We start from the raw sequence: 26,468 nt of genomic DNA, 5'->3' as shown, positions 1-26,468 counted from the left end.
GGCCAAGCCAAGTTGACACATGTCCCATGTATTGCTCATGTGCTGAACTTACTGGCATATAGAATCCTGGCCAACTACACAGACCTGCCTGAGCTACTGCATAAAGTGGGTGGTGTGTGTGCACATTTTCAGAATTCACACCCTGCACAACTTTAGCCTTCTCATCCACAGCCTCATATGAGATGTACCAACTATGTAGAATTCAATTTTGCTTATACTGGGAATGGTGTGTGGGCAGGAGCAGCAGACAGTAGTTGAGTTACAGCTCCAGAATGCCCGGTTGGCTAGAAGTATTGACAAACAGCACCTAAGCACCAATGACTGGGCCTCGATGAGGGACATTTGTGCCATGCTGCACTGTTTCAAATAAGACACCAATGTGGTATATGTTGATATCGCTATCTTCAGCTCTACCTTCTTTATTATCTGCCCAATCCAAAAAAGCTCTTCACACCATGATGGAGGGTAAAAGTATGGCAAAAGAGAAAGGAGAGGACCCTGACAGACCCTATGACTGTCTCCTCTGTGTAATGAAGTTTGGACATGTAGATCTTGTTTTCTAAATTTCACTTTAGCAGAACGGTACATTATATTTCTGAATTGATTGAGAATTAATTCAGATTCTTCTAATTGAAGACCATTCTTTATTCTAAGGAATGTATGCCTGTGAATCTACTATACTAGTGATCAGTACTTTTCCTACCCCACTGCTACATACCCTCCCAGCTGTACAGATGTGTAAACGTTCTTCATTAATTAATTTGGTTCTGAATTATTTTTAGCCAGCTGGCAAGAGCCAGAAAACTCAGTTGGGATGGCAGCCAAGTTAATAAGCTCTTTCATAACACAATTGAGTCACCATGCAAGTTCTGCAGCAAATCTAATTCATAAAAAGGAGGTCAGGTGCAATAATAATGTACAGTACATAACATTACAGGACACAAATGACTGAACTGGACTTTGCAACCAGAAAACTAGATTTGCACCTTTATTTTTTAAGTATTGAAAAGAAAGTAAATGCTTTGTGAGCAACATTTTAAATTTCTTAATTCTGAGATTGCCCGAAGGAAGTGAATGCATATTCACACTGGAGAACATTGTTATATTATAACATATCCCAAGGACTTTAATGAATTATTCAATAGTAAACTCATACAGCATAGATAAAATAAATTAGCTGTGAATTGTTTTAGCTATAAGGATTCATTTTGGATATCTTGAACCTATATACATTTTTTTAGTTTGCTTTGGAGGTTCACAGAATTTTTGTAAGATTAATAATATGCTTAGAAATAGATTTGTTTAAATTTTAAATAAGCGTTTAACATGCTTCTTTAATGAATTGGCCTAAAGAGGCCTTAATGCCCAGATAATTTTGAGTGGTTTTACAGATGCGTTGGTTCAGCTACCTTTACATTTTCTCTTGGTGAGATACAGAAAAGAATGTTTGCAATGACACATTCAGCTATTTAATTATTCAAAAAAGTACTTATAGTTTTTATTTTCTTAAAATTTTTTATTATTAAACGAAAATAATGTTTTAAATAGGTCAATTTGATATATAATATGTATACTCTTGGGCAAACAATTACCGTATTTTTCGGACTATAAGACGCACTGGACCATAGGACGCACCTAGGTTTTAGAGGAGGAAAAATAAGAAAAATGTTTTTTCCCCAAATAGTATTTCAAAGTATTTAAAAAAGTAACAGTAAATAACTGGGCAGTGCAGCCATGTTCCTCTTTGGAGAGGGGCAGGGGCGAGCAGCCTATCTTTAGATAGAATTATTCTGGCACGTAGTCAGGGGGTCTCAAGAGTTACCAGGGTTGTATAGGTATGAGTATATGTGACAATGGTCACAAGAGCTTACAATCAATGAGGAGGAGGAGGAGGACACAGGAGATGACAGTGTTTGTACAATGGCCACAAGAGCTTACAATCTATAAGGAGGAGGGGACACAGGAGATGACAGTGCTTGTACAATGGTCACAAGAGCTTACAATCAATGAGGAGGAGGGGGACAGAGGAGGTTGACAGTGCTTGTACAATAGCCACAAGAGCTTACAATCTATGAGGAGGAGGACACAGGTGGTGACAGTGCTTGTACAATGGCCACAAGAGCTTATAATCTATGAGGAGGAGGACACAGGAGATGACAGTGCTTGTACAAAGGTAACAAGAGCTTACAATCTATGAGGAGGACACAGGAGATGACAGTGCTTGTACAATGGCCACAAGAGCTTACAATCTATAAGGAGGAGGACACAGGAGATGACAGTGCTTGTACAATGGCCAGAAGAGCTTACAATCTATGAGGAGGGGGACACAGGAGATGACAGTGCTTGTACAACGCTCACAAGAGCTTACAATCTACCAGGGGGACAGCAGCCACTACATACCAGGCAACAAGTGGTTAAGAGTGTGAGAGCAGAGACCCGGGGGAAGGGAGCACTAATCACTTATCTGATCCTGTGCTGGGAGAGAAGTTACAGGTCAGACACAGCGCTGTACAGGCTCGGCTCCTCTCGGGCTACTTACAAGCGGGGATTGTCAGTGATTTTCTCCTCCCCCTCTCTCTCTCCACTGCTGCCATAATTATCATGTATATCAGTGCCCTGATATACATGATATACATCAGAGCTGGCAGAGCGCAGGGGTGCAGCCCTCCATTCCCTCCAGCAGTGGAGGGCTGAGAAGAGGAGAGGAGCGCAGCGGCACTCAGCACAGCCGCTGCGCTTCACTGTGAAGGGCTGCGCTTACTGCCAGCATTAGCTGGCAGAGCGCAGCCAGATGCCCTCCATTCCCTACATCTGGACTATAAGACGCACCACTGTTTTTTCCCCATTTTCTGGGGAAAAAAAGTGCGTCTTATAGTCCAGAAAATACGGTACAATGTTTTGTGTTTGTGTGTTTGTGAGTGAAGTTTTTACTTGATTTTTTTGTAGTCAACCATGAGGCCAGCAATGACCTGCAGAGCCATTGTTGGTTTATAAGGTCAAGCAGTTCCATATATCCTAGCGCCACAAGTGATCACTAGGTCCAATAGGAACCGGAACACTGCCTTTACTAGATACTGCTGAATCACCATTGCCCAATTCTCAAATTACCTAATCATGAGATTAGAGTATAAATCCTGGCCAGTTTTCCTAAACTCACAAACTCTACCTACTGAGGCTTAAGATGCATGCACACAAACATCATTTTTGGATAGGTACTAGCCATTGTTAGCACACGTCCTAATATCTTTCTATGGTCTCACACATGGCTGTAAGTTCTATGGCTCTGCATCTGAGCTGACTGCCTGATTATATAGAAATATATTTCAGCAAATTATAGAGCAGGTTGTCTCCGAGTTTGTGGCTTGGGTTGTCTTCTTCTATTGGCAAGTGAGCACAGCTCATACACTGATGAAACGGGGAATATGGAAAGCCCCAAGACCAGTCTGTCTGCCCCCGTAAAGTGCACCTCTGTACCTCTACCTATGCTGATTACATTATAAAATTGGTAACATATTATTTTTTAAATGTCTGTGAAAGTTTTTAAAAATTGCTACTTTTTAAAGAACAGATTACAACATTTTTAAAGACTTCTACCACCAGGATCAAAGATTGTAAACCAAGCACATTAACATGCTGGTGGGGGCCTCTTCTGGCAGGATGCACTCTTCTTTTAGCTTCTTATGCCCTTTTTAATTTGACAAAAAATGCTGTAAACGTTATGCAAATGAGCCTGATGGGCTCCAGGTTTTATAACTGTTAATGGAGCCTAGAACCCCTCAGACACTCTTCCATGATTTTTAAATCCCTTTTTCATAAAAACAAGGGCATGAGAAGTGGATCTTGACAAAAGGGGCACACACCAGTATGTAAGTGTGTTTGGCTCATAATCCTTGATCCTGCTGTCAGATGTTTTAATGTGATTTATTTACTGCCAGTCTGTACATAACATTTTACACCATTTATTATATATACAGCATTAGATTTTTACATGTTGTCTGGGTGAATTATTTAATATTTATCAGCATTTAACCTTATCTACCATGTACAGTACATGGCCATGTTACAAGCATATTCATACTTTACAATCAAATTTATTATTAAAGGATATATATCATAAATTTACTGATGGTAGGTGCATCCTACTAAGCAGTTCCTGAGGAACTTTGCTCCCTATTATAACTCAATATAGAGTTATAAAAATTATGCCAATCAGTCTAAGGGCTTTGGCTATATCACCAGAGCAGCTGAGAGTGCCTCATTGTTTAATTTATTCGCTCACCCATTACAATCCAAGTCCCACCAGGTCTCGCACGTCAGCTGCTCTATGCAGTGGGAACCGGTGGGACCAGGAAGAACTTATATCGTAATGGGGGAGTGAGCAAATTATAACATAAGCCACTCTGATGTGCTCCGGTGATGTATCTGGAGCATCCCAGACTGATTAGCATAACTTATATAACTCTATATTGCTGCAATTTCGCCATTTAAAATAATAATAAAAGAAATCCCGAGAAGCATAGTTCCTCAGGAACTATTTGGTAGGACTACTCTACCATCAGTAAACTGATGGTACATGTCCTCTCAGTATTCTACAAAGTTTTATATAATTTGCAAAGACATATACTTTACTTTATATTCCATTCTCAAGGCAATTGCACCCCATAACTGAGTTTTTTTATTCACCACTGCTGACTTTAGCTAATTTTTTGTATGTATGACTCTTTGTTTTTTGTTCAACAACTTATTTTTTACTCATATAAATACATTGATATATTATTAATATTATTATATATTGTTATAATTGATTGTATCTGTAGCTTTAAAATTATTATTATTTCAAGCTTTTACAAAAAATATTTTTAGATTTAGATTTACACTTCACTCCATGTCAAGCCTGTTATTTATGGTCCAGTTCACACTTGCATGTGGGTTTTCTGTTACATTCGCCCTTTAAGAAGAGCATAATGAAAACTGTTCACCTTCTGATCATCATAGACTCTTCATTTTCTTCCATTACTCATCAGTTATTAATAGTGAAATAAAATATGTTTTCCTGTATTAAACATGTGATGTGTAATGAAACCTGTTGGAATGTAGGTGTGAACTTAGCCCTGCAGTAGGAATGAGTTAACCCTTTCAGGTTTGCTGAATTTGTAAGAGCCTTATCCTGAAAGTTTGATTCTGGTTCGTGTTCGAGGACCTGCATCCCTGATCGTGTTGGCAGTTAAATGGTTACCTGCTGTGGTTGAGCCCAGACCCAAACATGCAATGTTTAGTACATGAAATATAAGAGAAAAATGTCTCTTGACTAAACTCTAACTGATGATATTGTCAGATATGAACTTAATTGATCAAATGTCGAGTCAAAGGACTCAGTTTTCACACTGCAATTTTGCTGTGGTTTTAATATAACATCACAGCAAAACTGTACATTTGGTTTGCCAAGGCAACCCCAATGTCAAAAACCTTAGACCCAGGCCCCTTGCACATAAATGTGCTTGGTACATTGAAATTAACTTGTGTTGATTGGCACTGCTGTTCAGCTACAGATGGACTCCTTGGGACACATTTACTTACCCGGTCCTGTCGCGGTCCAGCGGCGTGTTCTCCATTGTGGATTCAGGTCTTCTGGCGATTCACTAAGGTAGTGCACCCGATGTCCACCAGGTGTCGCTGCTATTCCTGGTGCAGGTAAGCGCGTGTCAAGCGCCTGAATTCGTCAGGTTTTCCGATGGCCACGTCCCCCAATTTCCGGCGCTGAATGCCGTCGCTGATGCGCCACAATCCGATCGTGTGCGCCAAAATCCAGGGGCATATCAGGGAAAAACGGTGCAAATCAGAAAAATACAGGAAACCCGACGAAAATGCGCGAATCGGACCCTTAGTAAATGACCCTCCTTGTATCATATATTATATCCAATCTAAGTTTTACTTTCCCTGTTATCACTTAAATTTACTTTTCAACTGGTGAATGTGAATGTGAAATTAAAATGATGGAATATTATTAAATTATATAATTCAGTAAGTTTACATGTTTCGGTGTTACTTGAAATGCACATCATAAGATGCACGTTAGTAAGCCACTTAAACATTCAGTGTAAGGTTTAATCAAATTAGCCCATATTTTAATCTGGAATATGAAATAAAGTCAGGACTTGCTACCAAGAGCAATCCTGAACATGCAAAAAAAATGAGAAAAATGATGAAACATTCTACAACAATTTTGTGTATTTTTTGCAGATATAGTAGCATTGGTAATAAAAAGTGCTCTTAACATTATATACTCTGAACAAAGGGCACAATCACATTACTAAGGTAGTAACAATGACATTTTAGGGATACACAAAAATTTGATTAGTTGAAACCTTGTGATAGACATCTGCCTGATCAGATTTGGGTTCTCCCTACAGTACTAGTAAATTCAATGTTTCCAAAATAATAAGTATGTTTCCACAATAATGTTTTACTTTTTATTTTTATGAAAGCTTTCCCTTATTAACAACAGTATTTACAAATTCACAAAAAACCTTTTCATTGCCTTTCACATAGAATTCAGATAGGTCACATGGAACTTGAATTGAACCATGGGCGGTGCAATTGTAACTATATCCTCATCATTTTCATATATTTCATGTTCGTACAAATACTAGTAGATAAACTTAACACCATGCACTTCATTTACTCCTCCTAATAATTCCCAATTTGTTTAATTTTACTTTTATATATTGCCAACCACTCATGCATCACATTTCACTAAAAGCATATTTATGCAAAACACCCTTTCCTATTCAACTAAGATCACAGGGAACATGCAGGATTATAGACAAGATGAAATGAAATACATGAAAAGATTACAATATAGAAGGCATTATCAACTTAGTTATTAGGTTTTAAATTAAGAAAAAAATAATCAAACTGTCAGGAAATCATTATTTTACATTTTTTCACTGTGTTTAGAACTATTCATCACCTGTCAACTTTTCATAAACTAGTACCATTTTATTGAAATAACTATAATAATAGCTGGCACAGCAATGTGATAGAATAGAGAATAACAAATTTACACTATGACATGATTAGAAGTGAGCTATTTGCAAGTGTTTTATTTTAATTTTACAATATTTTAGAAAAGGGCAATCCAACAGTATTCATCTAAAATGTTATGGGTGCCACAGGATCACTATAAAGTATATAACTGGGTGATGAGGCTGGGTGATGTTCCTAATCTTTATATTATATAACTACTTCATCCTTCATACTGCATCCATATATTTTGTACAAGTAACCTTGAACAGTCTCCTTATCCTTCAAATATTACAGCACCATCTGAGAGTACTATTTGTAAGCAGCAATTCAGTAAAAATCTAGCCAGTAAACACCATCCACTAAATGAGTTACTGCTCACCAAAAATCCTAGAGCTGTTAGTGAGTGTACATTCATATTTAGTATAAAATGACATTTGCTATTGTAGCCTTCTTTGTATAAAATTCTTCCATATCATATTCATTTCTGGATGAGTAGTACTATCAAAAACATGAAAAATTGAAAATCTGCTACAATTTCAGGTCTACTGTATGTATAAAGTGGGATTATAATTCAGAATAAAATCAACAGGCTTATATATGATTGTTTGAACTTCACTTTCTGTGTCTTCAACCTGGTAAAATGAATTGATTGTATGATGTATGGTATGTTTCTGTTAAATAAAGATTATAAATCTTATTATTATTGTCATTATTATTATTATTACTACTCTTCTTCATGACCTCTTGCCACATCCCATCTGTGACTTATAGTTGGTTGTGGTTTCACTTACATGGCCTCTTAATACGACACCAGCAGTGCGGCATTACTAGAATCTTTACAATCAATTAAACAAGCCTTAAGATGCTCCTTTCACACAGGTGTTTTTCATGCACTTGATTGTGATGTGCAATGGACTCAATCCCATTGGGGGAGATTTAGCTTTTCTCTTTCTAGTCAGACTAGTTCCTGAGACCAGGTGAGCTTTTGTGCAATTTTCTGTGACTTTTAAAAAGTTGTATACAGCTAACTTTAGTGTTAACAGCTGGATTCATTACAGTTGGGGGATTTATCATTGGGTTTTTGTCTATTTTTTGGCATTGTTTTGTCGCAGTTGTGGTCCATGTTAAAAATCGTTGACATCATGGGGAACGAATATCTAAGCCAACATGGTGGCTTCTACTTTTTACTGCTGACCGCAGCGTCGCTGGTGACGATCAAAGGGATGACAAAATGCAGCAAAAACTGATCAAACATGCATGTGGAAACTGTTAGACTGCAATAATTAGTTATAAACTTGTAACAGTCCCTTCCAGATCATCCTACAGGAGGCAGAACAATATCCGAGGACTATGATTTACCACCGAATCATGACTTGAAGTTCTTTTCAATATATATTCATTTACCGTATTTTCTGGACTATAAGACGCACTTTTTAGCAAGAAAAAATCTTGCTAAAAAGTGCCTGCGTCTTATAGTCCGGAGGTCAGGAGGATCCAGCACTGCCAGACCCTCCTGACCTCTGTAAGGGAGATCGGGTGCTACCCAGAACTGCACCCGTTCTCCCAGAGAAGAGCCTCCGCACTGCTCTTACCTCTCCCCGAAGTCCTACTGTACGGGACCTGCGGTGATGTCAGAATCATGTGACTGATCACATGCTTCTTACATCACTGCAGGTCTCATACTCTCATGCTGCACTGGGACAGGGTGAGAAGAAGAGGAATGGGGGAAGTATGTGTGTGTGTATAGGTGAGCTGTGTGTGTGTATAGGTGAGCTGTGTGTGTGTATAGGTGAGCTGTGTGTGTGTATAGGTGAGCTGTGTGTGTGTATAGGTGAGCTGTGTGTGTGTGTAAAGGTGAGCTGAGTGAGTGTGTATAGGTGAGCTGTGTGTGTGTGTGTATAGGTGAGCTGAGTGAGTGTGTATAGGTGACCTGTGTGTGTAGGTGAGCTGTGTGTGTGTGTTTAGGTGAGCTGTGTGTGTGTGTGTTTAGGTGAGCTGTGTGTGTGTGTATAGGTGAGCTGTGTGTGTGTGTATAGGTGAGCAGTGTGTGTGTATAGGTGAGCAGTGTGTGTGTATAGGTGAGCAGTGTGTGTGTATAGGTGAGCAGTGTGTGTGTATAGGTGAGCAGTGTGTGTGTGTAGGTGAGCAGTGTGTGTATAGGTGAGCAGAGTGAGTGTGCGTATAGGTGAGCAGAGTGAGTGTGCGTATAGGTGAGCTGAGTGAGTGTGCGTATAGGTGAGCTGAGTGAGTGTGCGTATAGGTGAGCTGAGTGAGTGTGCGTATAGGTGAGCTGAGTGAGTGTGCGTATAGGTGAGCTGTGTGAGTGTGCGTATAGGTGAGCTGTGTGCGTATAGGTGAGCTGTGTGAGTGTGCGTATAGGTGAGCTGTGTGAGTGTGCGTATAGGTGAGCTGTGTGTGTAAATGTATGTCTGTGTGCGCTGTGCTTTAGTGCAACCGACACACATATTTTAATTGGTGTAAAATATATTTTTCCTTTTTTTGGAAGCCTAAATCTGGGGTGCGTCTTATAGTAAGAAGCGTCTTATAGTCCGAAAAATACGGTACATACATTTTGATTATAAAATATCTTATTATAAAATGTTGCTATGCTATATAAACAGATGATGGAAAGATAATTAAAACCATCTAAATTTAATTCGACTTTGGAACAACTTGAATGAAATTTGTAAATACTTTGAAGCTGGATGAAATGAATTCAAACACTTTGGAATCAAAATAATAACTGCCTAAAATAAAGTCAAAGTTAGTTTAGTTAATTAACACAGAGTCAAATGTAAAAGACATAAGAGAAGGTTTAACAATGACTTCTCGTGGAGATAAAAGAAATGCATCATTATTTGATTATCTTGTTAGTGTTATTGAAGCAGTGTGGTCAAGGTCAGCCTAACACTAAAAAGGACCATTCCTGTGCTGCTCATTGGGACAGGCAAACCTAACCATTGGAAAAGATAAGACAGGTAATTATACCATGGTCTAAAGAAGGTCCAGGACATTGTCTAAAGGGTCAAAGGGTATAAAATAATCAAAAGCTTATTTCTCAATTCTTTGTGTTTTCTAATTGACAACCCAAATAGAAACTGTACTATTTTAAGGTATTTAAATGAGAAAGCTACCAAGGAGATACATAAAGGGCTGAAGAGTTAATACACAATCAATGATAATGGGCCACATGTATCATAGTTTTGTCTCTCTGTGGTGAACTTTGAGACATTTGGCGGCTCTTTTTTGCGCCTTATGTATGATCCTCTCTTTTACATGTGATGCATGTTCAGCTTTTCCTATCCTGGCAGGTGCAAATTTTGGCTTATTTTTGCGACTTTTTGTTGCAAATGTCTCAAATCCACATGGATACAAGCCACGTGATGGGATTTATATACAGGAGAGAACACAAGCCACGTGAGGGGGGGTTATATGCAGGAGTGGACACTACTGTTAATTTGGGATTTATCATTTTGCATTTTTAATGCATTTTTAACCTATTACAACAGTGGAGAAGAGGTGATTTTCCTAATTACATTACTGTTAACATTTGAATTTACAAAACGCATAGTAAATGCAATGTTGACACATGTGTAAATGTGGCATTTTATAGCATTTTGTAAACGCAAATGTTAACAGTAATGAAATAAAGCAAATCACCTTTTCCTCAGCTGTAATTAGTTTCAAAATGCATTAAAATTGCAATTAAACCGCTATGTGTGACCTCACCCTTAGAAGTAACCACTAAAAAAAAACATTTTTGAATTTGAAAGAGGTTACTGTGCAAAATGTTAAACAGTTAAAGTATGTGAAATAATTCCAATTTACATGTTAAAATCGGGTCCATGAAAAAAGAAATTTCCTTTGCACCCGCCCTGAACCAGGTGCAGATTTGCACCAAAAATGGCACAAAAATGGTGCAAAAACGGCAAAAGTCGCATGAAACATCTGGAAAACAAAGATACATAAGGCACACTGAACAAAGGTGCAGACAAGCACAGTCTAAAGGTATATTCAAACAGTGGAATGCCAACCGGACTGTGGTCTTACTTCAATTCAAATTATTTTGCATAGCTGAGTATTATTTTGTTAGATTTGGCATAGATGAGCTTGATATTCTTACATGAAAGACCAATTCTTTGAAACGGCAACTCCTTTAATTACTAAGCGGGGTGTTGGGCACATGTCATACAATATGTACATGTTTTTATTTGATTTTGTATACTTTGTTGACATTAATATGTGTTGAACAACTATTCTAGCAAGATATCAATTTTAAAAAAAATTATATTTTCTTACAAACTGTTAACTTTACAAGCAGTGCCTTCACTTCTTTTGTTTCAGTGATGTAGAGTCCTTAACCCCTTAACGCCGCAGCCCTTTATCGTTTTTGTTTTCCTTTTTCACTGCCCCACATTCAAAAATCTGTAACTTTTTTTATTTTTCCATGTACAGAGCTGTTTTATGGCTTATTTTCTGGGTAACAAATTACACTTATTTAATATTTAATATTACACTGGAAAGCGGGGAAAAAATTCCAAATGCAGTGAAATTGGTAAAAAAACGCATTTGTGCCGTATTCTTGTGGGCTTGGATTTTACGGATTTCACTGTATGCCCCAAATGACATGTCTACTTTATTTTTTGGGTTGGTATGATTTTATATTTACTTCCAGTGGATAGAAATCTGTTTGTGTGATAATAACAGCTAGTGCATGACCATGATTTTCATCCACTGGAAGTAAACATAGAAGCATTTTATAGAAGGGCAGCAAGCAAGCCCATATGTAGAAAAACATGAAGAATTGATACAGAAAGTATATTGTAAAATTGAATAACTTTTCTTTACACAAACCATATCCATCATGGTGAAAATGGACAACCCCTTTAAAATAACGTGACTGTTAAATTTTAATCCTCACATATCGGAGACAAATCATTGCTGATACAACTCATTACAATATTATAAAGTACTGTCTGCGGTTTTAAGCTCCCATAATCAGTGTACCCTCATTTCAACTACACAGCAACCTATTGAAATATGGTCTTTGAAGATCATAGTTCATACACTGAACTATATTTGCTAGATATTTGCTAAGTTCATAATTGCACTTAAAAGTACAGATCAAAATGAGCTTGGGGAATTTACCCTGCTCTTCTCTACTTTAATGATTAGTCTAGTTGTGTTTCACAAGAAATATTTTATGTCAACATACACAAATCCAATCCAAATGTCAAAGAAACGATTACTATAACATTCTCTGAAAATGTATGTGACTAACATTACTTAAGAAAATAACACATTATTTCCTGTTACCATTGAGTTTTAGAAATTGGTTTCAATTAAAATTAAATTGCATGATAACCCCTTAATAACGTGTGACGTAGTAGTTACCTGTCGGCTGCAGGTGTTCAGAGAGAGCCCTCTTCATAGCTGGTGAGCCTTTGCTGCATATTGCAGCAAACACCTACCGCTGACACCCATGGTTGGGTGTTAACTCTGCGCCTCATTTGCAACAAAAGTCTCAAAAAAAAAAAAAGCCAAAATTTGCACCTGCCAGGATAGGAAAAACTGAACATGTATCACAAGTAAAAAGACAGGATCATATATAAGGTGCAAAAACTAGCCGCCAAAAGTCTCTAAAATTCACCTCAGAGAGAAAAAACTATTATACATATGCCCCAATAAGCAGATATTGAGAACATTTTGAGAAATGCAAAATCATATATGAAAATTGTTAAACTGAAACTAGACTGTAGCACAATATTGAGGTGCAGACAGATCTCTTTGGCAGCTAACATCGTACTATTAGTGTATTCATATGATGAGGCACTTTCACAATGGCCATGTGATAGGGAAAAGCTCAACAATAAACAGAACAAAGTATGGCATCTGAAGAATAAGAGATATGTTTTTTTGAGGTGGTTTTAAACAAGCCTTCTAAAAACACGGGAACATAGGGAGTCCTTGTGGTTGCTATTCTTAAAGTTTGGTCTTACCTCAAGTCAAATTATTTTGCCCTTTTTTGAAGGGTTTGGAAATTTAATTTAAGATTTTACACTAGGAAAAAAGAGTAGGACTGGGAGTTAGTTTTTGCAGCTTCATATTCTTACATGAATAGGCAATTGTACATGTTTCTTATTGGATTTTTTGTATAGTGGACCTTTGTTGAGATTAATGGGCCACATTTATCACTTTTGTGCGCCTAAGTGTAGTAGTTGCTCCTAAATTCTGGCGCACTGTTTTGCCAGAATTATCACAAGCTACAACCATCTGTGATAAGTCAATTTCCTGCTTCATATTAATCACTTTACTTTAACACAGTTTAGGCACAATTTTGGCGCAGTTTAGACGCAATGTTAGATTCAGGCACTTACATGTGATCCTGCTACAAGCTCCTCTTTGCTTCTCCCACATCCCAGAATGAAGATAACACTCACAGCAGCACCCAGGTGTGTGACACCCAGCACCCGGTGATCTCCTCAGCAGTGGCGTCTCCTGGAGGGGATCGCCCAGTGCTGGTCTCCTGCTGCACCCCTGTAATTCTGCACAGTATCCCCCTTAGACACACTGGTGAAACTGTGCAGAATTACACTGGGAACACTTGTCTGTAGTTTCTGCAAAATTCTGCAAAGTTCTCGGCTCTTGCTTTGAGCTCAGGATTTTGCAGAATGTTTTGTAAATAGAAGGTGATGAACTGTAAATAGAGTCTGCAGCTCCTGTCTGCAGTGTATCTAATGTCTGTATTATATGTTCTAGTGCAGTGATGACGAACGTTTTAGAGCCCGAGTGCCCAAACTTCAGCCAAAAGCCACTTATTTATTGCAAAGTGCCAGCACAGCAAATTAAGCAGTAATTTATTTCTCCTTGTTCTTTGACAGCTTTCAATCCCTCAGCCTCCTGAAGACACCAACGCAGTTGAAAGGAGGAGGGCAAATTTGCCTATCGTTGTAGGAAGATTCTGTAGGAATATTCTTTGAGTGAGGTCTGGGGAACTTCATGCTGGGGTGATGGCCTGGGTGCCCAAAGAGAGGGCTCTGAGTGCCGCTTCTGGCACCAGTGCCATAGGTTCGCCACCACTGTCTAGTGTCTGGCTGAGCTTTGCTGCTAGAAATGAGCTGTTCTGCAAAGGGGCTCAGTGCTTACTTCTCAGTTAATGCCACCTTTGGGCTGGAGTGTTTTTGCACCCGTTTTTGAGCCTAAATGAAAACGTTGCAAGTGATGAATATCATTAGGTGCAGCAAAACATCTGGATTGCTATCATAAATGAGGGAAAGCTTGTTATTTCTGCTGCGTGGCTAATTTGGCGTTTAGTCGCAAAAACATTGCGCCTGAATGAAAAGGCGCAAAAACAACAGAAAAAAACAAGTGATACATGTGGCCCAATATGTGTTAAACATCAATTCTAGTACAAAATAATTAATTTATCTACAAAATGATATTTCCTTACAGATTATGAACTTTACAGCAGCGCCTACACTGCTATGGTTTCAATGGTGTAGAGCAGTGATTTTCAACCTTTTTTTAGCCACGGCACACTTTTTATACTTAGAAAATCCTGGGGCACACCACCAACCAAAATAGCACAAAATGACACTAAAACAGTCATAAAAGGCCTCCCTTTACTAATAAAAACCTCTAGTGGCCTCCCTTTACTAATTAAGAGCCCCTAGTGGCCTCCCTTTACTAATTAAAAGATGCTAAAGGCCCTCCCTTTACTAATTAACAGACCCTAGCGGCCTCCCTTTACTAATTAAAAGACCCTAGCGGCCTCCCTTTACTAATTAAAAGACCCTAGCGGCCTCCCTTTACTAATTAAGAGCCCCTAGAGGCCCCCCTTTACTAATTAAAAGGCCCTAGAGGCCCCCCTTTACTAATTAAAAGGCCCTAGAGGCCCCCCTTTACTAATTAAAAGGGCGGATCGCCGACGCGGGGCTTGTAGGTAAGTATGGGCGCAGAAATATGGGGGCGCGGCGGCAGCGCTACACAGGGGCACCATAGTTCGGGGGCACACTCAACCATGTGTTGCGGCACACTAGTGTGCCGCGGCACACAGGTTGAAAATCACTGGTGTAGAGTGCTGCTCTGTAATGTAACAAGTGAACCTCTCACCAGAAATGTCATTTTTAGCTGGTGATAGATTGCAATAGCCTATGCTGATTTAAATGCCTGTGTTAGCATTTTGAATACTACCGCTACTTTTTAAAACTTTATTTCACATTACCTGGCTAACAGCCAGCAACATCTGGTAAGTCATGGGGAGACTGTCTACAGCAAAACTGAACATGGACATTTTATATGAATCAAGAAGTATGTATGTATGATGTTGCTTGACAATTATTATTAAAGGTTTGTTTATTTGTCAAGATCTCAGAACTTTGTAGATGTTTAAAATTGCTTACTATCTGTAATATACACTATCATTAACTTGAAGGACAAGTGTCTTTTTTCAACCGTATAAACTATGAAATTAAAGGTGTTGTCTGCTTTCAGCTAAAAATTTATATGGTTTGTTTAAGGAAAAGTTATACAATATTCCAATATTCCTTCTATATCAATTCCTGTAGGAAGCTCCTATGTTTACTTCCAGTGGATGGATATGTGATGGATATGCAGGTGTATGACCTGTTATTATCACATGACTTTGATTACTCTGTGTGATAATAATGGCTTGTGCACCCACGTGCCCATCACAAGACCATGGACAGATTTCTATCCACTGGAAGTAAACATTGAAGATTTATATAGCAGGACAGCAAGTAGAGATGTAGAAAATTACATACCACATATACTTTACATAGTTTATTTCATACCTGATCTCTAGTCTGCATGGAAGGCAAGTAAATCTATGATTACTATAAAAACATTAAAATGCAAGGAACATACAAATGTGTACATGACATTTATCATGTGTAAGTTATGATTTAGCATGTAGGCAGCAAACTTGTTTGCATTGGTTCTTTCAAGAACTCCTCCTGCGCTTTGGGTTACCAATGTGGCTTGGATGCCTATTGTTAGGGCAAAATTCACTTAAAGGGGTATTCCCATCTGGGCATTGACATTTAATTGAATTTATTTGCCATTTATATTCATTTCTTTAATTTGATGTTAAAAAATGTACTCCTGTAAAGAAAATTTCACATAAATTTAGCCATGTTGATCCTTAGAAAAAAGATTTTTGTCCTTGGATATGACCACCACTGCTGGAGTGATTGCACCAATTTTTACAGCTGGTTATATACTTATTAGTACTCCGTGCAATGCATTTGAACACATGTACTTGTATAAGTTAATATTATATCAAAACAATAACCAGTAAAATTATATTATTGAGTATGAGTATGGGGTTGTTGTTTTTTTGACTACCAGCTACCAGAGTTTTTTTTTATTTACCAGCATTTCAGAAGAACAACTGACAGGTTATTTGGTAATAAAACTATAAAGCATTATATGTATATAAAATGAAGAAAGATCACCACATGTAGCCCCTGAAATAGAGAATTTACAATGTGCTTTATCTCTTAAAACTAACATTGCATTTATATTGCTTCCGGATTATCTGGCAGACACTTGCATACCCGTGAACTAATACACACCCACTTAAGTTCAGAATTCTTGAGAACTCACATTGATTAATTTATACACTTTGTATATATTTTTAGGTCCAACTTTCACTATTAGATTTATGCATACTAGAAATCCCTTATCTTGTTTTTACTATTTTAGGGCAGTTAATTTCCTCTTCCTTACCAAAACATTTTCAACATAATGGCAAGGCAATTTTCAGAGTGATTTGTTCACATTTCAACCTTTGACATATACTGATACATCATGTTTTCCAAACAGAAGGTAATTTCTATAGCCATTTCCCTTACAAAAATAATATGTTATTAACTGTGAAATGTGTAGGTCTTTTGTTACAATTATAAGTATGGTAATATAAGTTAGTGGCATATTCCATTACATGGTATTATTAGCATATAATAGTATATTAGTCCATTAGTATAATAGTATATTAGTTTTTTTTTCCAAAAGTTATAGTTAAAAGCCGTTTACTAATGATTATGTGTATTTCCTATGAGCTCTCTGGCTCAAAATCCACCCTAGTGCATGTATATAAAATATCTTGGTGCAGAATTAATCTCCTTATTGCTGGTTATTGCTAACTATTGCTAACTATCAAAGAAGACATATATGATAAAATAGATATTGCAGATTATTGTATTTAACTGATAAATGTAATGATATAATTTTTAGGATATAATAATTTTTTAAAGAAAATTTTTGAAAATACAGCATCCTAGCACAGGGTTGCAATACAATTTCATTTTAACCTATGCTAGATCTTTACTCCAAAAGTCCTAATACCTTAATACAGGGACATAAAACAACTTGAAACAATTGTGAAACCAAATTTTATTTGGTCACATTCACACAGCACAATTTGAGTGCTGTTTCACAAGATTTGCAAGAGTTAGCAATAATTCCATAACATGTAACATGTGGTGGGTCTATGTGATGGATACAGTTACAATGTTATGGACATAGGAAAACTAATAACTATTTGGTAATATAAAATAAAACTTTGTTTTTCACTTTTGTACCACTGTTCTCAAATATTTGTTTTGAGATATATGAATTATTTTGCACATAGATTTAGAAAATCATTACAGAGTAATGTATTTAGAACATGTGATAATACAAAACCTTGTAAAAACCTAATTAAGAGAAGTAGCCTCTCTCTGCCTTTATTCTGTTTCAATGGGGGTCATTTACTAAGGGCGTTTTCCCGACGTCTTACCCGAATATTTCCGATTTGCGCCGATTTTTCCTGAATTGCCCAGGGTTTTTGGTGCACACGATTGGATTGTGGCGCTTCGGGAATAGGATCGGGAATTCCGGCGGACCTCGTCAGACTTCACCGCAGCAGCGACACTAGGTGGACGTCGGAGGAACTGCCTTAGTGAATCGCCGGAAGACCCGAATCCACCACAGAGAACGCACCGCTGGATCGCGAATGGACCAGGTAAGTAAATCTGCCCCATTGTCCTGTAGTGAGCAGTGTGTTTGAAAGATTTCTGAGGGCCGTCCACTTCACACAGATAAGGATAATGATTAGGTCATTAGGAAGATTTTCAGGTTCCTTTACCTCTAGCTGCCAGTGGAATACAGGACTGAAAGGTGACTTACACAGACCTCCTAAACAAGGAGAAAAAAGGTGGACACTGGAACACATTTCTTTAATTATAATACAGTACAATCTTTATTATTGTCATACATACATCATTACATATATTCCATACAATGCATAAAAAATACATGTATATTATAATTTCACACATTTATTATTCATGTTATAACATATTGTTATGCAGCAGGTGTGGACCCACTGTATCACCAAAATATATTTGGCTTTGGCTAATCCCAAATGTGTTATCAAAATGTTTCCATTGTTTCCATTGTTATATCGGTCTCAACAAAAGTTGCCTTGTGGATCCAGTAAGAAACTTTGGATGTTATAACTTAATTAAAAGCAAGCAGAAGAGGAAAAGAAAGACAAAATTTCCATGCCTACTCATATTGCACAGTAAAATCTATATTACTATGAATTCAGGGGGATTGTATAAGAGGAAAAGTGGAAAAGATAAAACTAGCTTTTATTGAGCATACACTAAAATGTGATAGGAAATATGAGACACAATCAAATGTCTTAAATGATATAATCTTTCTGATTCTACTGTAAGCACTGGTTGACTGCCTGTTTGCGTGTTCCTGTGTTAATCCTTTAGTAGATCAGGGGACAAAAATAGTTTGGTGGGAATTGTAGTGTATTAGATTTAGTGTACTTTGGTGACACGTGCAATTTATAATAGTGAATGAAGTGGACTCTATTATTGTGGCATACTGTGTTACTTTCTTGTGTATCTGAATAACTAGATTTGATAATAGAGACTTACTTTAACAGTATGCCCTATATTGTGTGGTCCAGTAGTCTGGCAGTAATTCTTATTGAATAATTTAGCATTTTCTATCACATTTTAGTATATACTCATTATTCCACGTTTCCTCTTACCCATTCTCCTTAAGTTAATTGAAGTAAAGTGTATGGAAAAAAACTCTCCATAGAGTTCTATAATCTCTAGTGACCGTGACAGTTTTTTATGCACTTCATAGAAAGCTTCTATGTTTCCTTCCAGTGGATAGAAATCTGTCTCTGGCCATGTGATGTCACGCAGGTGCACGAGCCGTCAGTCAAGTCTCTGATTACTCTCTGTGATAATAATGACTCGTACACATACGTGTCCATAACAAGATCATGTACAGATTTCTATCCACAGGAAGGAAACATAAAATTGTTCTACAGCAGGACAACAAGCAGAGATCTAGAAAACCATGAGGAATAGATACAGAAAGTATATTGGAGAATTGCATAACTTTTCCTTACACAAGTCATATCCATTATTTGCTGAAAGTGCACAACCCCTTTAACCCAAGGGCCAACAGTTTACAATCATTCATTTTCCTTTTTCATTCTATCGATATGAACTATGAAATATTCTTAGAATATGACTAAAACTATATTTGGTAATATAAAATGTACCAAGATGACACATGGGGAAATTTGTTTGCTGTAGAAAGGCTTATATATGTTGAAATATATACAGGCGGTCCCCTACTTAAGGACACCCGACTTACAGACAACCCATAGTTACAGACAGACCCCTCTGCCCACTGTGACCTCTGGTGAAGCTCTCTGGATGCTTTAAAATAGTCCCAGACTGCAATAATCAGCTTAAAATTGTCTGCAATGAAGCTTTATTGATAATTCTTGGTCCTATTACAGCAAAAAAATTTGAAACTCCAATTGTCACTGGGGCAAAAAAAAAAATTGTCGGGAACTACAATGATAAAATATACAGTTTCGACTTACATACAAATTCAACTTAAGAACAAACCTACAGTCCCTATCTTGTATGTAACCCGGGGACTGCAATATCTAAGAAATAAGAGCATTCATATTCAGAGTGGGACCTCTAATTTTCAATTAATTTTTACTAGCAGCGCTCTTGTCAGTGCATGTCATTTCCTGCTGGTGGCCGTAGTAAATTTACATGATGCTGAAGTATTTTCCATCAGCATTTAAACAGTTAACACCCAGTCAGCACTTATAGCAGTTGTCACTGGTAGTGGAATTCGTTTAGTATTTCAGGAAAACTTTGGTTCTGCACGATTCCGAAGTTTACGGTGATTGGTGGGAAGGTTTTTTTTCCCCCCTTTATTAGCAAAATGGCCGCAAGCACAACATGATACATGGGGCAGAGAACTCTAGGAAGAAGAAAGAAACACCCTCAATCACATGTGCAGACATGTAAGCCAATCAGCGACCGGCAGGCTTATGTAATGTCACAGCCCTATAAAAACAGGCGGCCATTTGAAATCCGGTTATTTCACACTGCATGTGCTGTCTCTAGCGACTAGCTGCTTGTACTTAGTAGCCGATGGAGTGATTTTTCCTCAAAGTCCAGGGTGTCCCAAATTTTTATTCGTTTTTGTTGCTAAAGTAGATCAAGAAATCCTTGTCAAATCCACATAGTTGCTGGAATGATTTTTTCTCAAAGTCCAGGGTATCACTTTTTAGGGTTCTGTATTCCCCAAATTTCAATTTTTTTTTGTTGCTAAAGTAGATATCAGTAAATCAGTGTCAAATCAACATAGTACACTCTTTGATGGTATAGTGGGATCTTGGTCCTCAGCTCAGTCCTTTCGAGCTGGCACAGAAGTTACCTTGTCAGGCTGCATTCCCACTTCACTTATTTGGTGAAGTTGGTCTCTGTAAGTGCCCATGAAGAGTGAAGCGATTCTAAGAGCTGCGGCTGTCATACTAAAACGCAGGATTGCTTGAAGACCAAACCACGCTCCCCATGCATATTTGAGCATGGCACAATGTTCTACAAAACCCTACAGGCTCTCTGCAGCCAGGAAATAGCTGTTTTTTAACGTGATTCGTCATGATTTGATTCGGGTCGAATTGAATTTTGTCTGAAAAATTCGGCAAACTCTGAGAATCGAATTGTTTACAAATTTGCTCATCTCTAACCTTAATATAATATTATTAAATCCATTCATAGATTTATAAAATATTTAGCACCATTTTCTATATGTCCATTGTTTGGAGAAGTCATTAGAGGTCATTTATCTTTGGTCAGAACATTTGTGCATGTCTTTTCTTGGTTTTCCAGAGTTTCAGACTTCACCTTAGATCTGATTTATCTTAGAGGTTGATATATCAGGCAGCTGGGTCTGTGGGATTTTGCTACTTTTTATTAAAAGTCGCATAACCCCTTCTAAAGTTTTTCCTACTCCTGATTGGGAATGGAGTTTATTTGCAACTTTTTTTTACCATGATTTGTACCTAAATTGTGACTTATTCATTCGTCCGCATCTGTATTTTAAAGATATATAAGTCTCAACACTGACTAAAAAATGTTTGCACAGCTAACTTTGCTAGACAAGTGGAAAGTTGCAAATATTTCAACATTCTTGTATAAAACTTGTATTAAACATTAGTTTTATTTTAATTGTAAAACACACATTCTCCCCGTCAGTTGCTGCTTCATAAGTAATCTAAATGTTTGATCTTATGTAAAGGAAGCACAAAATGATTTGAGATAAAAATGCAAATTATCACTGAAACCAGGATGTACGCGGACAGAACCACAACTTTGTTATCACAAAATCTGCTGATTATTTTTTAACGTCAGTTCCATGAATTTTATGATGTAAATATTCATGAAAAAGTCAGTTTAAATAACAATTATTTGCAACCTTATTGACGTAAGGTTTTTATGATACATCAAAGCAAAATTTTGTATCTGTATTTTTTTTAACTTTTGCTTTTAAAATGGAAAATATGAACTTCTAATATTTAACAAACATAAAAATAATAATTATACAGGCGGTCCCCTACTCAAGATCACCGGACTCCTATCCCCACCTGAAGGGCTCACATTAACCCTATCGATATCTGCAAATCGTAACACCTCTGCACAACTAGAGTGTGTTGTCCTGATATGCTCTATAAGTCTGGGAGAGCTGTGTCCGGTCCTAATAGAGCTAATGTGTTCTCAGAACCGGGTATGTAAATGTCAGATTGTTTTCCCGATGTAGAACCTGCGGCAGGGACAGAATATGGCATACACCACATATTGTGATTTGCAGTTAAAGAAATATTTCACTGTGGCAGACATCACCCATAGTCACTGTCTTTTTTCAGAGATTAACCCCTTAAGGACGGAGGGTTTTCCGGCTCATTTCTCGCTCTCCAACTTCAAAAATCCATAACTTTTTCATTTTTCCGTGTACAGACCTGTGTGAGGGCTTATTTTGTGCGTAACAAATTTTACTTTCCCGTAATGTTATTTATTTTAACATGCCGTGTACTGCGAAGCTGAAAAAAAATTCCAAATGTGGAAAAATTGAAAAAAACCCGCACGTGCGTCACGTTCTTGTGGGCTCAGTTTTTACGACTTTCCCTCTTCGCTCCAAATAACACGCCTACTTTATTCTTTGGTTCGGTGCGATCGCGGTGATACCAAATTTATATAGGTTTTATTGTGTTTTAATACATTTTCAAAAATTAAACGAATGTGTACAAAAAAGAAAAAAAATTTTTTGCCATCTTCTGACGCTAATGAATTTTTCATACTTTGGCGCACGGAAATGTGTGAGGGGTCATTTTTTGCGAAATGAGGCGACGTTTTCATTGCTACCATTTTGAGGTCTGTGCGACATTTTGATCATTTTTTATTTCATTTTTTATGTTATGTAAAAAGGTGTAAAAGTCGCATTTCGGACATTTGGGCGCCATTTCCCGCCTCAAAGGTCACCGCCGGCCGTAACCGTTTTTATATTTTGATAGATCGGGCATTTTGGGACGCGGCGATACCTAATATGTCTGTGATTTTTACTGTTTGTTATGTTTTATATCCGTTCTAGGGAAAGTGGGGTGATTTGAACTTTTAATATTTTATTAATTTTTTTTATTTTTTAAACTTTTTTTTTTCTTTTTTTTTTCACTATTTTTTAGACCATCTAGGGTACAATAACCCTAGATGATCAGATCGCTCCTACCATATACTGCAATACTACAGTATTGCAATATATGGCGTTTTTGCAGGTCTTACATTACAATGAGCCACTGGCTCATTGTAACGAACCTGCATAAACCATGTAGCCTCGTGTCAAGAGAAGACCCGAGGCTACCATGGTAACCGATCTCCGCCCCCCGATGACGTTCGGGGGCGTGGCGATCGAAAAAAAGATGGCGGCGCCCGCGCGCCGCCGTCTTTTAAACGCCGCCCGCGACTTTGCGGGCGGCGTTTAGAGGGTTAATAGCCGCGATCGGTGCAAGCACCGACCGTGGTTATTAGCGGTGGGGGTTTTGTGCAAAATGCAAAAACCCCCACCTCTGTATGAAGAGGACTCAGCCCGTGAGCCCTCTTCATACTTCCCTTATACCTCTGCGCCGTAGAGCTACGGCGCAGAGCGTTAAGGGGTTAAAACTACAATAATTACATTGGCCACATTTAAAGTTGCCATGTGGGACCAAACGGTCTAACTATGTGCTCTGGCTTGAAGAAAATCAACTGTGTACTAATTTACTTCTCAATGTTCTGCTCTGTCTGAAAGAGATGAGAGGTCTTGTGTTCGCTCTCTTGTAGTTGCTGGTCCATAGCCAATAGATGCCAATTGTTTAACATAGCGGACCGAATGATGTTTTCTTGAGAACTGTACCCAAAAGTAAAAGTGATGTTGTGTATCTTTTTTCATTAGGGATGACTCAATTTTGGATCTAACTAGTAATTCTGATCGTTTAATTTTCGTAATTTTAGTTCAAGCTTTTTTTAACACCTGTGGGGGGTATCCTCTTTACTTCAAGCAGATTTCCAATTCCATAAATGCCCAAGATCCATAAATCTCTCACAGATCCCCCAGGCCGCCCAATTGTGGCCGGGATCGGCTCTCTGACAGAGCCCCTCTCAAAATACATAGATTGGTTGCTTCGTCCGTTACTTAAAGACATTCCTTTATATCTTGAGGATACAAATTCCTTCCTGAGAAGTATTGAAGAGATAGAATGGACAGACAGCTATAGCATAGCATCAATAGATGTGGAAAGCTTGTATACCCAATCCCCCAAGAGATGGTGGTTCTCGCAGTCAGAAGGGTATTACAAACCACAAACAAGAGTGAAATATATGTTAACTTTGTCTGTGACTCTCTCCAATTTATTCTATCCCATAACGCTTTCCAGTTTAACAAAAGATGGGTATGGGTATGGGTACCCCGGTCTCCTGCAGCCTAGCAAATATCTTCCTATCTGTGTTCAAAGAAGAGTACATTTTCACGACTAACAACCCACATATAAAGTATATTAAATCCTTTTCTAGACATGTGGATGATGTTTTTCTCGTATGGGCATTTTCAGAATTAGAATTTGAGAATTTCGTTATGTACTTGAATAAGAATGGTATGAATATGAAGTTTCCATCTAAATTCAGCCTGGAATCACTAGAATTCCTAGATGTGGTGGTAATTATCAGTACTGAAGGGATCTCAACTGAAGGGTTTAGGAAAAAATCAGCCACCAATTCTATCCTACATTATCAAAGCTTCCATCCTGTACACACTAGGGATGGTATCCCTTACACTCAACTTCTGCGGCTCCGTAGAATTAATAGCAGAGAGGATAACTTTAATTCCCAGGCAGACGAATTGGAAATCCGCTTGAAGGAAAGAGGATAACACGGGTGTTAAAAACTAAAATTACGAAAATTAAACGACCAGAATTTTAGATAGATCCAAAATTGAGTCATCTCTAATGAAAAAAGATATACAACAAAGGAGGTTTACTTTTACTTTTTGGCATCTATTGGCTATGGACCCGCAACTACAAGAGATAACGAACACTAGAACTCTCATCTCTTTCAGACGGAGCAGAACATTGAGAAGTGAATTAGTACACAGTGGATTCTCCCCGAGGCAGAGCACATGGTTAGACCGTTTTGTCCCACATGGCAACTCTAAATGTGGCCAATGTTATTATTGTAGTTTTAATCTCGGAAAAAAGACAGTGACTATGGGTGATGTCTGCCACACAGTGAAATATTTCTTTAACTGCAAATCACAATATGTGGTGTATGCCATATTCTGTCCCTGCCGCAGGTTCTACATCGAGAAAACGATCCGACATTTACATACCCGGTTCCGAGAACACATTAGCTCTATTAGGACCGGACACAGCTCTCCCCGACTTATAGAGCATATCAGGACAACACACTCTAGTTGTGCAGAGGTGTTATGATTTGCAGGTATCGATAGGGTTAATGTCAGCCCATCAGGTGGGGATAGGAGTAGAGAACTATTGAGATGTGAGACTAGATGGTCATGGGACCAGTAGGTCTAAATGACCGCAATTAATTAGGTGTATTTTTATGATTAATTTCACATATATATGAATAACTGAAAGTCTCTATTTAAAAAAAGCTATTGTAGTTAGAACCTGTGTAGTTATTATCGTCTTATTATGTGGTGGAGGTTCACTGTTTAATTTTTCTATGGTAACCTTGCCGGAACTCGTTTAATATGAGGTTCCAGCCCATTACATGATGTCACAGACTTGAGAAAGCGCGTCATGTGTGAAACAGCCTGTTGTTTGTGGCGTGCTCGGCACCTCTCGATGTTACCCTGCTGGTTTGAATAAAGACTGCATTTTTGGAGAGTGACCCGTCTTCCTTTTTCTTACATTTTGGATTATATGTGATTTTGGATTTCCAAGAAGAGTGCACCACCTAGCCTAATATATGCCAGTGTCTGAAGATTTGTCATATACCCTAATAGTGCAAGATTTGCACAGAAGATGCAGCTGCCTGCTTTCTTTTCCCCTCCTTTGGATCAACTTAAGAGCAAACCTACAGAACCTATCTTGTACATAACTGCCTGTATTGTGTCTACATTTTTTTTAATCAATCCAGTACAGTACAAATGTAAAGGGGGGATTCAAAGTCCATTTGAATTTGCTATTAATCTGCCAAGGAATTGCTGTATTGGAGGCATGGGCTCCGGCCTACCAAAGCACTTTAACGCCCACCTCCCTGATCCTCCCTCCCACTGCCTGCTGGAAATAGCATGCTAGCAGTGAGCTAATAATCCTTGCCGCTGAGAGATTTTTTTGGAAGAAAAAGCAGGGAAGTAGGAGAGAATGCATGGGGGGGGGGGGAGCCAGAGCCCCTGGAGCCTGGAGGGGTTCTGGTGACACCCTCTGAAAGACTTGGGCTTCCTTAAAATAAAAATAAAGTTACTTGTACAGGTAAAGTAAAGTACAGAAGTGCAGAGCAGTTAAGTCACAGAAAAACATGCAGATTTAGCTAGAATATGCGCAA

At 38.1% G+C, this 26,468-nt stretch overlaps 1 long non-coding RNA gene across 2 annotated transcripts in view; it reads right to left on the bottom strand.

Moving 5' to 3' along the window:
• The window catches only part of LOC140125641 (uncharacterized), a 110,193-nt gene extending 101,281 nt beyond the window's left edge, over positions 1-8,912 (bottom strand). Inside the window, exon 1 of one of the 2 annotated variants that reach the window (XR_011854664.1) lies at positions 8,619-8,912. This is a non-coding gene — a long non-coding RNA (uncharacterized lncRNA). Of the gene's footprint in view, positions 1-7,817; positions 8,196-8,618 lie in introns of those variants that run through there. The other variant, XR_011854665.1, reaches the window with a different exon arrangement.
• Positions 8,913-26,468: the final 17,556 nt, after the last annotated feature.

Source organism: Engystomops pustulosus, chromosome 4, assembly GCF_040894005.1.
Source record: "Engystomops pustulosus chromosome 4, aEngPut4.maternal, whole genome shotgun sequence".
Taxonomy (NCBI): Eukaryota; Metazoa; Chordata; class Amphibia; order Anura; family Leptodactylidae; genus Engystomops; species Engystomops pustulosus.
The sequence above is the reverse complement of the archived record's forward strand: the minus strand, read 5'-3'. Positions and strand labels throughout refer to the sequence as shown.